Below are 18,408 nucleotides of genomic sequence, written 5' to 3'. Positions count from 1 at the left end.
TCCCAAGATTACTTTTAATTCCGCAAAAAGTAGTGTTTATTCTCTCACTATAATTCACCCCCCTCTTATATTGCTCATATTATACAACAAGTTTTGACATTTCACTTCAGTAGCATCAAGGGAAATCAAGAAAGGTGAGTTGTGGATGAATTCCGACACTTATGAGGTTTATTCGATTGAAGCTTGATTACTTTAGGTAAATTGCTGAATTTTAAGTTATTATTATTTTATCTAAGGTATTAGGGAGTTGATGGAGAAGTGCTAAAATTGGTTAAATAAGATTCGATTCCCAATCACAGGATTAAGGTACACAAGGACCACCCTTCAAACCCTTACTTTTTTAGTTTGTTTGTAAAACATTTGTTTGGTGAAGATTGTGTGATATTCAACTATGTATTGTGATGAAAACTTATTGATTTGTAAATAAGTCGCAAATAGTTGATTTCAAGATATAAAATCGATCATAGGGAGTGAATTTTCGGTAATGATTTTTGAGATATAAATCACTCCATATCAAGTTCCTCTAAAATCGATCGAACCCTGTTGTTACCTTGGTTGTACCTTAAGCAATGGCCTCAATTGTTGCTAGTCTTTCATGATATAATTCGGGAAAATTCATATCTTGATTCTCAAATAAAACATTGTTATGTTTCCCCATCATATGCCACATATAACTTCCGTTTGAGTAGTAAAGAACACAATCCAAAATTTTGCTTAGTTGCTTTCCGAGTTAATTAACCCTTATTCCTTTGGTTTCTCAAATGCTTCTGAATGATAAACACCTATTGCACCTATTCATCTACTAAGTTGTATACCAAAAATTTGGCTAAATACAAAGTTACATGCGACTTCGCATATAAACCATTATCCTTTAACAAAAGCCGAAAACCATAAAATTCACATATGTATATTTGTGTGGCATAATCTTTTAATATACTTGAGAACGAACTTCCCATAAAAGATTTACATGCTGCCATATCATGTTAAGCACTTATTTTAACCACCTCAACTAATCTCAAGATCCTTTCGAAACCCTGTTGTTAAGTCACCTATCCGCAACTATGGAACATGACATAGCAAGCTTGTTTTACGAAACTTGTTTTGATAAGTTCAGTTGGTTTTAAAAGTTGACACCATTAAATAAGAATGAGTAATTAACGTATTTGAGTATAAGTTTCTTATATATTAAAATTTTGGAAAAATTGACAATAGAGGTCTGAACTTTGAGTGATAATTTTTAAAAGGTCTGAACTATTGATTAACCTGTGTAGGTCCTAATTTTAGGGGGTCTTAACTTTTAGCAGGCCTCGACGACTTAAAACTGAAGATTTTTTTTTTTAAAATCTCACCTATTTCCTACATCTCTCCCTCAATTAACTCTTCTGATGTAACCCAAGTTTTACAAGTGATGATCTATTAAGCCAATTTTAAGTCAATAAGGCCCGCTAAAAGTTAAGACCCCTAAAGTTGGAACCTACACAGGTTAATCAATAGTTCAGTCCTTTTAAAAATTATCACCCAAAGTTCGGACCTCTATTGTCAATTTTTCCTAAAATTTTAGTTAGAAAGGAAGTAGCTCCATAAGCAGTGATGAAGACTCACAATGCTGGTTTGCTCATAATGTGTTTAGAGCGGGCATTCCTTTGTTATATAGAGTCACGACCTAGAAGTCTTGCTAGGAGAAAATAAGAAATACGGAGACGTCACTAAAATGTTGGAGTGGTGGTTTTACCCTCCATTCATGTTCCTTTCGACAATTAAAGTTATTTTGAGATGTGTACAAAATGTATCTAATGATTGTTAAGAATGATATAATGGTTATTCATGGATAGTTTCACCGAAGATTACTTGATATACTCTTGATACTATTATTACTTTTACGATATTCAAAAAGGAAAACTATCCTTGTGGTTAAACAAAAGTAAAAACGTTTGAGAATACTGGGGGGGACTTGTGTACTATTATTACTTATATACTCTTGATACTATTATTACTTATATCTAGTGAATCATATTACCAATCGCCTTACTGTTTTAGAATACTTGGGGGGGGGGGGACTTGTGTACCAGCGTAAGCTGACTGTTTTTTTCTCTTGAACCTGTGCAGGTAGGGCCAGATTCAACTATTTCGCAGGAATAGTTTGAAGGTCCATATTGGCTTTGTCTCAAAATGTTCGTGGTGATGTGAATTTCTGCTGCGATGTGCTTGTTGTATAATATTAATTATGTTTTCTAACTTACGTTTTAAGCTCGGATATCTAAATACTTAGACTATGCTGTAATGATTAAATAATTTAGTTTGTTTTCACAATTATTCTTAGATACTTTCAGATTTCCTAACTCCCCAAGCTAAATTAAAACCGAAAACTTTAAATATTTAAGATATTTTGTTAAAATTACATGAAAATCAGAATTTTATCAAATTTATATTAGGTTAGAAAGTATGGGATTTTAATTGATTTGAAAAGATTTAACAATCTCCTTAAAATCAAGCAAATTTGATTTTAGGAAAGAACTTTTATGAATAAAGGAAAATCCAAAAAAAAAAAAAAATCTTTGTTGAACCTAGAGCTGCACGACAGCTTAGCATTATGTAAGAATAGTGTTTTATTCTTTTCTTCCTAATTTTACTGGTTTCGAAAAGTTTTACCTCTACCCTAGTTTACACTATATATACCCCTCTAATTCTTCACTTTCTCTTCACCAAAAATCAGACGATTCTTAGTAAAATTTTCTCTAAAGTGAGTGCTTTGTTTGAGTGCCTTCTAGTAGTTTTTTTTTTCTTTACCAAGGAGTTTTAGCGTGAGGTTTTGTAAGTACTCTTTTTTTCAAGTTAGTTTTAATTCCTAGTTTTTGATTTTTTTGAGTTCTATAAAATATGTTTCTATTTTTTTTTTATTAGGAAAGAAAAACACAAGCTAACCCCGGTAAGTCCGTAGGCCAACCTAAAACATCCTTACACATGATAAGCAAGAAATCAATATCATAAGGAGGGAAAGATTATTGAAGCATGGAGCAGAGGTGGCCTCTCTGATGTAAATCTAAAATCACCCTCCAAAGGATTGGATGATGATTCTGAACTTACGAACAATAGAACAGTCACTTTGACAAGAAATCACTCGAAACAAGTAATAGTACCAAAACACAAGAACACACTCAATATTTTGGGGTTCTAGGTCAGAGATAAGACTCACTCAATCTCTCTTAGGCTTATCACTCAAGACTCACTCAAAGTAATAAGGGTTAGCAATACTTGAGACAAACTCAAAGTAAAAACTATAAACACAAAGGTTTTTTTTTATCAAACTCAAAATCTGATCTTCTCATAGCTTAAGCTCTCCTTATATAGGAAATAGGAGCATCCAAATGAAGTACCAAACACACAAAAAACGTCTAGCAATCAATCCTAATCTACGATTTTAGGAAATCCAAATGCTCCTTGATTTACGCCCCTAGTAACTCCACTTCAGTGGGGCTGTTACAAAGAGGTTATAGCAGCATTACTTCACCCTAATCTCATGCTTAAACTTCCCTAATAATCAGCAAACTACATGCCTAACATGAGCTTTACTTGATGAGTATGCTCATGATTTATTACAACTCAAAACAAAGAAAAACAAATAGATTAAATAGGAATCCAAACAGAACTTGGACTTCCTTTACAACCATACTTGAAACCCAAACAGAACTTGGGCCCTTCAATGTTCCACGTCACTTTCAATCCGCCATCCAAGTTAAGCAAGTAAAAACACCCACAAAAAAAGCTCAACACGTCCAACCTCAAGCAGCAACTCCTTGGGCCTTTAATTAACATCCCATGTAATGCAACACTTGAATTTGGCCTAAAACGTGTCCAAATTAAGTGTTTGACCACTTTTTCCATAATTTCAGAATGTGAACTTATTGATGGACCTATTAAAGTCCACGAAATGAGCCAAATTGATCGAGTTATGGCTGTTGGAAATATAAGTATCAACACTAATGCATGGGCTTTTCTCGTGGACCTTGGGCTTGCATCACTCTCTTAGCCAGGAAGTACGTAGCTCTATTAGCCTCCCTGAAAACATGATCAATGTGAAAACTAGAGAAGTGGGCAAGATATCTACCTACATCAACAACAATGGTATCAATTTCTCACGGGGTACGCCAAATGTTCTTAATTGAATTAATAACAGTAAGATTATCGCCTTCAATAATAATGTTCTGAATATCCTGTGTAATAGCCGCCCTAATCCCTTCTCTAAGATCCCAAGCTTCAGCTTGGAGGATAGAAGGGAAGCTCCCAAGAGCCTTTTCACCTGCAAGAGTCACTGAGCCATGTTCATCTCGAATGACAAATCAAATGCGGAGCTACTATTTCTAATTTTAGACCCATCAAAATTCAATTTACATAAATTCAGAGGAGGAGGGGAAAAAATGACATTTTGTCCAGATCTGGGCATCTTGGAAAATTTAGAGGAATGTCCAATACCATTGAGAGAGGAGTCCTGAGTTTCACTATCCGCCTTAATCCATCTTGAAAAAAACTTATTATTGATAATTAAAGTAGCTTGTAGATGAGAAAAAGCCTCCTCGTTAAAAATAACTTTGTTCCTAAAGTACCAATAAAACACCATCCAATAGAGAGCAAAGCCATATTTTCCTTGGTCATAACTGAGTGGCAATAATTGATGGCTTGACGAAAAGACAAATTAGTAACCTGGGGAATATTCGGGATGTTGGGCCAATTATAATGTTCATGAAGGTGGGTAAAGGTGTCAATCACAAAAGGGCACAAAAAACACAGATGCACCAAAGACTCCGAACAAAATTTACAACAAACACATTCTTGCGGAAGAAAAATATGACATTTCTCTAATCTCTTCTTCGTAGAAAGACCGTCATTACAAGCTATTCAAATAAAAAATTTGACTTTTGGAGGCATGTGTAGCTCCCAAATCCATAATAATCGATTTTGACAACATTGCTATTGAAAAGAAATTTAGCTAACAGAGCATCGGATTTAACTAAATATTCACCATCAACTGAAAGCCTCCACACAAGAGAATCTGGTAGAGAATAAACAGAAATAAAGATAAAACAAACCTGCTTCACCAAATCACCAGCTTTTTTTTTCACCAAGTAAATCTTAGCCCAACAAAGGGAATTTCAGTACAACTCACCTGGGAGAAAATTTTGTCCAAAATGGTAGTTCTACTAATCTTGAAATTAGCTCCTCCCAGCTTATCTAGACTAGAACCAATCTCATTAAAATCACCAATCACAATAAAGGCAATAAGAGAGAGTTAACATAGCTTGTGATTTCATTCCAGAAGTCTAGTTTTTGTTCCTGTTTAGCAAGAGCATAAATAAATACTTTGACAAACGTGAAATTAGAAGCTAATAAAATGACTGGATTTATATAAAACCACCATGCTAAATGGACTAACATTACATGATTTCCAGAACAACCAAATCCCACCTGCAAACCCTAAGGTTGGAATATAATTAAAAAAATTGGAATCCGACTTGATGAGCAACACTGATAGAGGGAGGGGATTGTGATTTTACTTCACACAACATCATTATTTTTTTATTACAGCTATTACAAAAGTCCTTCACCTTAGGCAAATCATTTTTTCTACTACATCCTCGGCTATTCCAACAAGCAACGGACATATACGATATATTATCAAAGCATTAGCAGGTCTGCAGGTAAGATACTAGGGAGTTTAATTCCTCTTCAGGGTAGAAGAAGCATCATCACTCTCCATGTCTTCATCTCTTCTCTTGATATAATTAACCCGAGTGAGAAGAGAGAATGACTGGGAGAGAAGGGTCCATCCCCATTTTCCTAATCTGTCTCACAATGGAACTATCACAATGGAGAGAGTGAAAAGAATTATCAGCAAAGGAGTTCAGATCACCCAGGCTACCAGTTGCAGCATTCTTAATTAAGAAGGTAATATCATCAGTCTTACCATCAGGTATAGCAGAAAAGTCATGGGCATCCAGATCTTGGTGAACCATAACATGAGTATCATCGAGGAGCTCAAATGCGCAGAAAACTCTCAAAGGAGTAGGAAAGCAAAAGGGGGACCGACTCTCACCAGAATTATCATTCTCTTTCTCAGAAGGAAAAATTGGATGAAGAGGGACTGAAGGTGCTATGATAGTGGCCTCATCATCAGAGTCATCTGAAATTAAAAGGTTGGCTACAATAAGCTTACCCTTGCCCTTCCCATGCAAGGGAGGGGGAAATTCTTACGTGCAGCTGTCTTCACACCATCGATATCATTTTCTCTGATAGAAATACCTTTCCCAATAGGAGTAGGGAGAATACCAGAACTAATAACATTCTTACTAGGATTCAAAGGAGACAAGGAGGGATTTGGGAAAAACATTTTTTGCATGCTTACACTTCACATCAACCACTTTTGCCTGCTCGACACTGGAATCATGGATAACTTGCCCAGCAGCCTTAGCCATAGAACGAAACAAATCTTTCTATTTAGGGTTCTGTAAAAGTTGGACAGTAATATCCCTCTTAGGAAAGTTCAACAAGGGGCATGCATCAATCTCATGAGCCACATCTCCGCAAAAAGAGCAACCAGAGGAAAAATCATCGTACCACACGACATATCCATGAATTAAATCATCCACATGACACACTTCAGCAAACTCAAGCAAAGGACCACTAATATTGACTCTCACACTTACTCTAGCAAAACAAATCTTATTCTTAAGAAGAGAAATTTGGTCCGACTTAAATAAAGCCCCAATATCATTAGCAGCAAGTAGATTAGCTATTGAATCAAAATTTAACCGTTCAGTAGGAAAGCGAGGAATTCTTACCCACAAGTCAACCTATTAAATTTTTTCAAAATATGGGTCAAAAATTGGCTTCCAAGGTTAGAGAATGAGAAGATCACCTTGCATATGCCGAGGTCTCTCACTCCAAACTAAAAGCAAGATCATTAGAGTTAGAAAATCTGAGCAGTAACCACTGATTACCCATTTCCAAATAATCAACTTCACCTTTTAGAAACTTCCAATTAACTTTTGTATGAGCCTTAATGGTTCGCACATCCAAGGGGGCAGGCAGCATTTTTGCAAACAAACAAGTTCGAGAAAATTCTTCTATGTCTAGATTGATCTGGGGAAGGTCATTTAGCACCATGGCCTCAGGAAAAACTAGGGGAGGCGGTCCTGACAATCAACAAACCCCATAGGAGTTTTAGAGGGAGGGATGATGGGAGAAGGATCAGCTAATTCTTGCTCACAAGAAGGCACGTTCTCATGAGAACTTTCACCAATTTTAGGGTTAGGCTTAGCTAAAATAGCATTCTTGAAGGAATTAGTTTTTCCATAATAAATAAAAATGAACTTGCGGAGAAATTAATTCTAGACAATGAGAATAATAAGTAGGAAGATTGAAAGATGAGGATGTGGGATGAGATTTACCAAAGTTTGCCTTTGGCTGAATGTGTGAGCCAACTAACGAATTGATCAATTCCATCACAATAAATGCGATAGAACAATCCAGAAACCCTAAAAGTTCTGACTACAGAAGTAGCTCGTCTAAAATTACTCCTACTGGCACCAATAACAACCCATAAGAGGGAAAATTAACTACACTGCAACACACCACTTCAAAAAAAGAGGAGAAGTCCCTCACTCGCATTTCATGCACTGACCTAGAAAACCCTAATTTTCTTATTTTTTTGAACTTAAATTGAAGAAAGGAGAAACCCCAAATCCAATTGATTGCTTTTTAGATACTTTGGAAAGAGGATTAGGAGTAATTACACTCCAGCAAGGAACATTATCATTATGACTCGCTAGAAATAATAATTTTCTAGCTATATAGCTATGAAATTGAATTAGGGGAAATAGTCGAAAAGTACTAATGATGCAACTTAATGCTGATATTAAAAGCAACAATAAAAGAAGACTCTTCCACTTCCTCCAGAATGTGATAGAGAAAGTAATTATGAATAGTTTGACATGGGCGAGAAGATCAGGGAGATGAGCTGGATAGAAATCAATTTGGGGCTTTTCAAGGGTTCCCTAGATCGCTTTCTCTTTTCTCTCTCTAACATCTATTTTCTTATAAACGAGATAATGTTTAAAAAAAATTTCATATATAAACATATCTTTTTATTGTTTGAGCATGAATCATGTTTAGAATCAGTTAGTTTAGGATAATTGTTCTTAGAGTTCATATATTATTCATCGTTTTGATTAGAATTAGTTTAGAATTGTTAGGAGGATTTCGTTCGTGAGAATTCTCTTACTATTTGATTTATTTTTTTTCTAAATTATCAATATACATTACGTGGCTTGATCTTTAATGGTTATGTATACAGTACTTATGTGTGTTTTAGTACAAAGTATATGAATTTGTATATACAATTGGTTTAATCAAACCTTCTTATCATTCAAGTTAGATAAAAGCTTCCATTTCTCTTGCTTTATTAACTCCTAAACTTCTCATAAATTAAAATAATCTTTAGTTGATTAAGATTAGCATATGAAAAATCTACGAGTTAACAAAGCAAGAGAAGTGCAAGCTTTTATCTAGCTTTTATGATAATGTTTGATTAAATCAATTGCATATATCAATTCATATAAATCATACTAAAGCACACATAACTAGTGTATGCATAGTAATTAAAGATAAATCCACGTAAAGTACCTTGATAATTTACAAAACAAGTAAAATCAACTAGTAAGAGAATGCTCCTAGCAAGTATAAACTAATTCTAATGAAAGCAATGAATAATATATGAAATTTAAAAAAATTATACTAAACTAACTAATTTTAAACATGATTCATGTTCAAACAATAAAAACATGTTTTTATAGAACTAAAAAAGATCAAAAACTAGGAATTAAAACAAACTTGAAAAAAGAGTACTTACAAAGAGTCCCGTTAAAACTCTTCGGTGAAGAAAAAAACTACTAGCAAGAAATCAAAGACAGCACTCACTTTAGAGAAAACTTTATTAAGAACTCTCAAATTTGTTTGTGAAGAGAAAGTGACGTATTAGAGGAGTATTTATAGTGCAAATTGGGGTAAGAAAAGAGGTAAAATTTTCCTAAATCATTAAAATTACGGAAAAAGAATCAAAAAAATTTTACACAATACTAAGCTGCCGTGCAGCTGTAGGTTCAGCAAAGAATTCTTTTTTTTGGATTTTCCTTTATTTATAAAAATTCTTTCCTAAATCAGTTTTGCTTTATTTTAAGGATATTGTTGAATCTTCCCAAATCAATTAAAATCTCATACTTTCTAACTTAATATAAATTTCGTAAAAATATGATTTTTATAAGTTTTAACAAAATATTTTTAATATCTAAAATTTTCGATTTCATTTAAATTATATCAATTTTAAAAAACAACACTAAAAAAATTCTGAAAATTACATATTAAAATGTATAATCTGATTTTATTACACAAAAATAAAATTTGGATTTTATTAATTTTTTATCAAATACTCCTTGTTTAAAAAATTATTTAAATAAATAATTTAATGACTAGACCAACTATTGTTAAAAATTACTAAAATACACTTTAAAATTCAAACTATATTTCCCTTTAAAAAAATTGAAATTATTTCATCTAAAGTGATTTTGGAATAATTTAAAATGAGTTTTCAATATAAAATTTAGAATTGTTTTAAATAATTTCAATAAATGCCTAAAAATACGGGGTATTACAGTCTACCCCTTTAAAAGAAGTTTCTTTCTAGTTTCATGCTAAAATTATGAATGCACATGTAAGATGCAATATAATGACTCTATATGCTCTAAATATGCGCACAAAACTCTATCGTATTCTACCCCCCTTAAAAAGGGAGTTACACCTCCATAACTCTTCTAACCTCATTGAATAACTCAGTGTACATTCTATGCATTTCGTCTTCAGCCTCCCAAGTCTCTTCCTCAATCTTGTGATTGAACTAAAGAACTTTCAATATCTTTACACCCTTGTTTCTGGTACTACGGACTTTGTTATCTAGGGTCTTAATCAGTCTTTCCTCATAAGTTAAGGTCGCATCCAATTCAATAGCTTCAGGCTGCAACACATGGGAGGAATCTACAATATACTTCTTGAATTCTTGACACATGAAAGACATTATGTACCTTGATTAACTCATTAGGTAGCTCTGAACGATAAGCCACCTTGCAACCCTGGTCAAAATTTTATAGGGTACAATATACTTTAGGCCTAGCTCTCTTTCCAAACCTCATCACCTCCTTTATCAGAGAAACTTTGAGTAAGACGCTTTCTCCAACCTCGTACACCTCATCCCTTCTCTTTAAATCAGCATAGCTTTTCTACCGATCTTGAGCGACTCCTATCTTTTCCTGAATTAACCTGACCTGCTTCACGGTGTCCTCAATAAATTCTGGCACACGTACAACTGGTTCACTTATATCATTCCAACATATCGGACTTCGACATTTTTGACTGTACAAAGCTCCAAACAGTGTCATTCCAATACTTGCATGCTGACTATTATAGGAGAATCCAATCAAGTCAAAATAATCTTCCTGTGATCCTTGATACTCCATTACACAATATCTTAACATGTCCTCCAATGTTTCAATAGTTCGCTCAGTTTGCCCATCAGTAGCTGGGTGAAAAGCGGTAATAGCTTGGTTCTGATTGCTTTTAGCACATTTTGCCAAAAGTTCAATAAGAACCTAGAATCCCTATCAGAGACGATGTCCTTAGGTACTCCATGATACTTCACTACGAACTTCACATAGGTATAGCTAATTGATCCATCGATCAAGTATTCTTCATTAGGATAAAGACTGCGATCTTAGCCAAACAGTCCACTACCACCCAAATATATAATATCATTTTCTTTCTTACTTTTGGGCAAGGCTCCCACTAAATCCATTGAGATAGAGTCTCATTTCCAGCTAGGCACTTCCAAAGGCTGGACTATTCCTTGGTCTCTTATGCTCAATCTTTACCTTTTGGCAAATGAGACACTTAGCTGCAAATTCAGTGACTTCCTTTTTCATGTTTGACCACAAAAAAGTCTTCTTCAAATCCTTATACAACTTATCTCCCCCTGGATGCATTGAGTAGGGTGAGTTGTGAGCTTCCTCCATCAATTTCTGCTTAAGATCCCTTTGATTCTCAAACTACCATCATTAATTATCTTGAAGTCTAGTGCTTGACCCTAGCTTGACTTTCCTTGATCTTATCAAGAATAGAAGGTTGGATTGATATGGCACCCAATAGTTCTGCTATGCCTCCTTGCTCCCTGACTTCCAAGTTCAGCTTCTGAAGCTCCATACATAACTGATCTCTTAATATATGAATGAACCAACTCTTGCAAATCAGTGGTATTGATTTGTTCGAAAATGTTAGCATGAGTTTTATTTTAGAAGTTTAAATTATCTTTTTTCCTCTAGTTAAGTTTGTTTATCATAATTCTATTTTTGAATTAAAGGAAACTTTTACCCATATATATTATTCTTATTACAATTACCCCTTGGCTTTGTTCAAGAAGAGTTCTTCCAAGTCCACTAGTTGGCATCAATGTTAAGCCAATATCTTTGTATTCATAAAGTGATACTAGCTTGAGGGTGTGCACACTTAGGATCCGTGGATCAAGGAAAGGGGTTTAAATTAAGTTCTTTTTATTGTTTTTTTGATGGAATTAATAAAGGAAATATTTAATTTTGTGGTAACATAAATTTAAGAATGGATTGATCTTATCTTTTATTATTATTATGAGAATTTCGAAATAAAGCATGTTTATCAAATTAAAGTATGTGAATTATATATTTACAAGTTTACAAGTCTTGCATGTAAATGTACTCAATATTTCAATGGACTCGTATTTCCTTTTTTTTTTTTTTTTTTTTTTTTTTGCTTTGCCTACTTTTCTTACGGGGAGTAGTTTTCAGGTTCAATGATGATTCATGATGCATGGGAAAAATCTTTCAGGATCATTAGTATTAGATCACTATTTTAGTAATCTTTGAACTTTTCGTTTTAGTATTTTTTTTTGGATAATAATGTTTATTATTATAAATAAAGTTGGTAGTTTCTGCTGCATATTTTTATGTGACAAGTTATTGTTTGCCAAAGCGTATTTATACGTGGCGGTAACACCCTTAAGTTTCTCCAAGTATTTTACGAAAGTATAAGTTTTAAAGTGGAGAAATTTGGGGGTTACACTCAAGTTAGTTACTCAACCAAGCTTTTCTGCTTAGGACTTTTCGATTGACAAGTTTCAAGCTCATGTATAGGAGCATTCGACAAAGGACACAAGTTAATAGCATGCTCTTCTAACCCACAAAAGGAAAAGCCTAAGGAAAATTCTTTATAACAAATATTATACCCACACCGTTTCCTCGCGGCTCTTTTAATCTCAGCAAATTCTAACAAAGGCTCATACATATCAACCCAAACACAAGCTCTAGCAAATTGGATTTTATTCCTAAGTAAGGAACGAGAATTAAGCTTAATTAAAGACCCCACATATTTGCACCAAGTTAGTTAGCAATAGACTTAAAATTTAGAGGCTCGTCGGGGAATCTAGGAATACAAACCCTGAGATCAACCAACTTTATTTCTTATAAATAATAATCAAATTAGGCTTCCAAAGTTGAATAACAAATAACTCACCCTGGTCATGCCAAGGTTGTTCACACCAGACCAGAAACAAGTCATTAGGGTTGGCAAAACAAATCAAATTCAATGGTTACCCATTTCCAAATATTCATCACCATTGACTTTTCAATCTGCCTTAGTACGAGCAGTGATGGTATGGAGATTCAGAGGATCACCCAGAATTTTACCAAGCAGACAATATTTAGAGAGCGTATCAATGTCCTTGATCTACAGCTGAACCATCTCATCCAAAATCACATTATTCGAAAAAATAGCAACGTTAGGAGGATCATGCACTAAACTTGCCAGGAGATCGTAACAATATCAGCATCAAAGGCTAAACCAGTCTTCTTAGGAGAAGAAGGGCTAGTACTAGTAGAAACCCTACCAGCTTGCCCAGCCACTTGAGTTGGTTAAGATAGTAAAATAGCATTTATGTAATTTATAGGAGAGACTATAATAAGAGAGAACAATCAAAACAAGGAATGGTGTTAAAATTAGGAGCAGACAAAAAGAAGCATGAGGGATAATTGGAAAGGTATACAATCCACCATACATAAATTACCTTTATATAAGCCAACAATTTGGCTTTGCAAAGATTCATAAATTACACCGAGCTGGAGGTTAGAATGATACTTACCATGACATTTAATGCTAGGGTTTTCTTGGTGTAAATTAATTTGCAGAATTGGGGCTTAACACGCCAAAGTCTTGAAGAGCAAAGGACAAAATTCTCCTGAAATTGAAAGACGCTACGCCAAAAGCAATTAACCTCACACACGTCACTTTAACACTCCGATTCACAATTAATGAAGAAATAGATGAACTCAAGAGAACAGCCCCAGATTTAATTTGAAACCCTAACAATAGAAGATTAATTGCATGCTTCAATCAATTTTTTGGATAACAGTTTTGAAAGCTAACTTAATAACAAAATGTATTGGTTTGGAGCAACGATTAGTTAACTTTACAAACTCTACTTTCACATGGTAGACTAGGATCATCATAATTGAAAATTGTAGGCAATAACCCTACGAGCTTACATCTAAGCAAAAGTAAGCAATTTTGATAGCAATTCTAGAACAACAAAACTTGAAATAGAAAGAGAACTAAATTGGAATAGTAGAATTTAATAAGATGATTAGGGATTTTGACCTAGGGTTTTTTTTTGAAGGCAAAGGACATTCTTCTCTTTTTTCGTTCTCTTTCTCTTTCATCTTTTTTCAACTCGCTTTCTCTACTGGGAGTCTAGTTTATAGAACTTACTATCAATACCTCTATCTCCCTCCAGATCTGTGACACCCACCACCACCATTTTCCTCCTCTTCCTCACTCTCTCCTCAAATCTATCACAAACTCCCAAACAAACACCACTTTAGACTGATTACTCACCTCCAAATTCGTTCCACCTTGACCTTCTACCAATTTTTGCTCTTTCTTCCTGTTCTACCATGTTTTTGCCCTTTCTTAGCCAATCATAAGCTAGCCCAAAAACTCATAACGAATCAATGATGCACCTCCTCGAAGCGACATTCGCGGTACTTCCTCAAATTCTTCTTCCATTGTCTTTTTGAATCTCACACCCTCACCAATCAGGCGTTGTTTTCCTCCCTTACTATTACTCTCTTGATTATTCCCTGCATTTTCTCCATGGTTGAATCTTTAAATTGGGTCATCTCAATCATCTTGATGACTGAGACCGTCTCTCCCAAGTCTTCTTATTGACTACTCCCGTCATCTAATAAAGATATAAACACTTGTTGAGACACATAGTTTAAGGTGTTAAGTTGTAATATGGTTATCAAATGTTATTTTATTAAAAAAAAAATAGATGTTATATATGGAGGTTGGTGGTGGGTATCTTTTATTGGTGGATAAACAAAGTCATTGGGTATTTTTTTTATTGAAAAGGTAGGGTGTGGGTTAAAGAAGTGTGGGTTAAATAAGAGCGAGACCATGTTAAAATGAAAGTGTTCAGACTAATTTCGTACAAAAACAGTAAAAAAAAATGTTCAGACTATTATGTGACGTGCGGATTATACATTTGGGTGTTGTACAATAGTGATATGATATAACATTAATGGTACATTAAAATCAACTTTTCTTAATTAGAATGGATAACTTACGTTATTCTCGAACCAGAAGGGCTAATGTGGTAACCCATGGTAAATCAAATTGGATTAAGCTCAAAATTAGAATCTCGACCATAAAGCATAGACTTTCCTTATATTCTTGTGATATGCCAAGATAATATAGCTTTATCTTTGAGTTAGGCAACCATTATTCCATATAGCTATTGTGATAACACCACTTACCACCTTCTTTTAAGAAAATCTCCTCGATCTCATATATTACAATTAAAAAACCATAAAGGCAAGAAACGTCCAAAAACGACAATGAAGTGATCTAAGAGTGGCATGTGACATGCCTTTGCAGCATAATCCAAGTTATAATTACGCAAGTTGAAAATAAATCCCACTTCACTAGAGTGAGAAGTCAAATATTTGATCCCAGATAAAGGACTTTTTTAAGAGAACCTTAATCAAATACTACTTAATACATAATCTTATAAAATTAAGAAGATGGTTATCAAGTTGGCAATACCCTTTTTCTTTCTTTAATAATGGGATATTATTATAGGTTGTATAGACCGTCAAAAATCTAGCACATGATTGGATGATGATACATAAAATATAAAGATATACAATGACCACTTTGACATTTGTTGGGATTTATAGTTAGTTCATGGGGTCATCAACCACTTGGGTATGTCTGTCATGTATTATACTGAGTGATGAATCGTCCATATGCTGTCTGTCAAAGTATTTGATTCTAACGAAGTACTTTATGAAGAATTTTTTATAAACTAATCGATGGATTCGAAATCAATTTAGGATGTATGATTTTCAGATTATGAGTTATTTAGTTTGACGTTGGTATACACTATAGTAATACTTTTCCACTTAACAGTTTTGATGGTTCCAAATATTATGGCGTTTTACGTCAATATTTATTGAAAATATTTACAATTTTTCTTAAAAGAAGTATTCCGTTTAAATGATTTACATGAAAGAAATTCATGTTTTGTGATGGGTTCCCTAATTATAAATAGATATAAGCATAAAATATATCTTGCAAAATTACATAATAGTTCATCATTATTATCACCATCTTTTTATTACAGAATACAAAAAGGGTTGTGAATACGTATTGATAGAACTTACATTATTAGATTTATCATGAACTTTATCAATATATTTAAAGTGAGGACAACTTTACAATACATTTTGATCTTTCAGTTCGTAACCTTTTACAGAACAATGAAATTAATTTATAGTATACTATAGAAGTAATAAATTATAAATAGTAGCCAAATAAATTTTAAGGAGATTAATTTGTTGGCAAGTGATTTGACTCAAGTACTAATTAATAAGAATTAATGGGTAAGAATTTGTTTAGTTCACTTTATTCAAGATCTTATTGCTTATTTGTAGAAGTTTTTATTAATTAGAAAAATAATTTCGATTCAAAATTAGTTAAATGAATTCAAATCATATCAATTAAAAAAAAATCATTTCAAATCAATAAGTTCAAACCTTTATTTAAAAACGTAAGTTTTTACACTTTTTTTGACTATGAATAATATTACACTATTATGATTATTACGTACTTTCAAACATTAAGTTTTTATTTGATTGTCAGGCCCTTGTAGTCGGTTAGTTTGTTATCTCACTTCTTTTCCTCCTCCCTCTTGTGTCCTTTGTAGATTTTGCGTCGAGTCTTCCCCCTCCCTGTGGTGGTTTGCATCGCGTCCTCCTCCGGCCTTTTGAAATTTGAATTGAGGTTTCCCCCTTCCCATGGTGGTCTGTATCGTGTCTTTCGACGTCCCTTATCCCCGTCCTCGCGTCAGGTATTTGAGTCTGTCTCCTCTTGGACTTCCTGCTCCCCCTGGTTTCTATTTGGGCCTCTTATAATCGCTACCCTGTATAGTGTTGTGGTTTTTGGGCTTTCTTTCCCCCCTCCCCTTATTTTCATTTCAGGCTTCCATTTCCCGTCCCCCAGTTAGTATCGGGCTCCCCATCCCCCTCCCCTTTGTTAGTGTCGGGCTTTCCCTCTACCCCCCTCCCCCATGGTTGTTGGGATCTCCAACTAGTTATGTCGGGTTTTTTTCTTAAATGCATGTTAAATCTTCGAATAATAGGAGTGTGTTATTTTCAAGTTGCTAATGATGTAGTATGTGGTTCGTTGTGGCCATCAACAAGTGTTTCTCAGTTGGGTAAGGATTGGTGGTTCAAGGTTGTAACAGTAGCATATGTCGATTTTTGGGAATATGTGCTGAGTGACAACGTGACTCAAGAAGTTTGTAACCATGGACGAGGGATGATGGTTTTTCATGGTTGGGAGATATGTTTTCTAGTGTTGCAAACCGGAGGTGTGGTTGAGAGCTCCACTTATTTGCCTCTCTTTTTAGCTTGGCAGTGATCTTAATGGTCCTTGCCTTGACAACTTCAAATCTGAAGGTGGCACCTCAGTTGCATCTTGGAGGTTTTCAACACGTCCACTCATCAGCGTTTCTCCTACCTCATGGAGAAACCTGAAATACTCTCAAGCGAGAGTAATGAGTCACCACGGAAAGTGACTCTTTAATAAATCATGAGCCCAGAAGCCCAAGCTGGCGAGACGCAATGCTCGTCGTTGGTTGTTCGTTGTCCGAGTCGTGAACGCCATCCGCTTCTTCTACCACTTCCATCAACCATCTGAAGTTCGAATCCACCATCACAAGCACTGACCAGCGACACCCCCCCCCCCTCCTACTAGCCTTTTCATCAGTTTTACTTCTTTTGGTTTTAGCGGGAATGTACGAGCTCATCATGCTTATTTAGGTTTGTTTGGTTGGTTTAGGTTTGGTTAGCACTAGGTTGTGCTTTCGATTTTAATTAATCCACGATTTTTCGTTGTCAAAAAAAATTATTTTTAATTTTGAAGCCAATGGTATGCAATTCAATTCTAAAGTGGCCAGCTTAAATATAATCCTGGTGATACAAAAGGAGGGAATTGAAATACATATTTTGTTATATATCTATGTGTATTATAAGTATGGTACATTTGAAGAAAATAATTATGTTTATTTGAACTTCTCCAAATAAGAATGAGGAAAGTTTCAAATGAGAATAAAATAGTCGTGAGTGTATCCAACACATGGTAATCCAAAATAAAATAGGTGTTGCAGGATCAATAGCATATTTTAGGTGTCTAGCATTAATAAGGTCTTAATTGAACAAAATAAAAAAAATGGTAAGATTGTATAATAATGAAAGAAAAGTCAGGTTACTTAGCTGATAAAAAAAAAAAAAAGCAATATCAATGGTAGATCTAGAATTTTTTTTTAAAGAATTGCACTATATGGAAAAAAAAAAGTTTGATACATTATAAATATCGCAAATTAAGATGAAGGTGATAGATTTGAAGATATTTTGGTCATTAGAGCATCCTTAATCATGAACCCAAATAATAGTTCATCTTTCTCCCTCTTAACGCCCAATAATATTACACTATTATGATTCTTACGTTCAAACATCAAGTTTTTATCTGATTGTTTGAGTGGCACATACCAATAAGACGTTAGATCTTGAGTTAAATAAGATTAATTACTTTATTTGATGATTGAAATAACTTTTATGAACATCCAAGGTGAGTTATTTAAATCTGTGATGATTAAGAGGTTGATTATCTTAATAGGTCTCTTGACATTATGCTTTATCGCAGGAGCATATTTCTTCTAAG

The sequence above is a fragment of the Beta vulgaris genome, chromosome 4 (genome assembly GCF_026745355.1).
Source record: "Beta vulgaris subsp. vulgaris cultivar EL10 chromosome 4, EL10.2, whole genome shotgun sequence".
NCBI classification, from domain to species: domain Eukaryota; kingdom Viridiplantae; phylum Streptophyta; class Magnoliopsida; order Caryophyllales; family Amaranthaceae; genus Beta; species Beta vulgaris.
Note: the sequence above shows the minus strand (reverse complement) of the source record.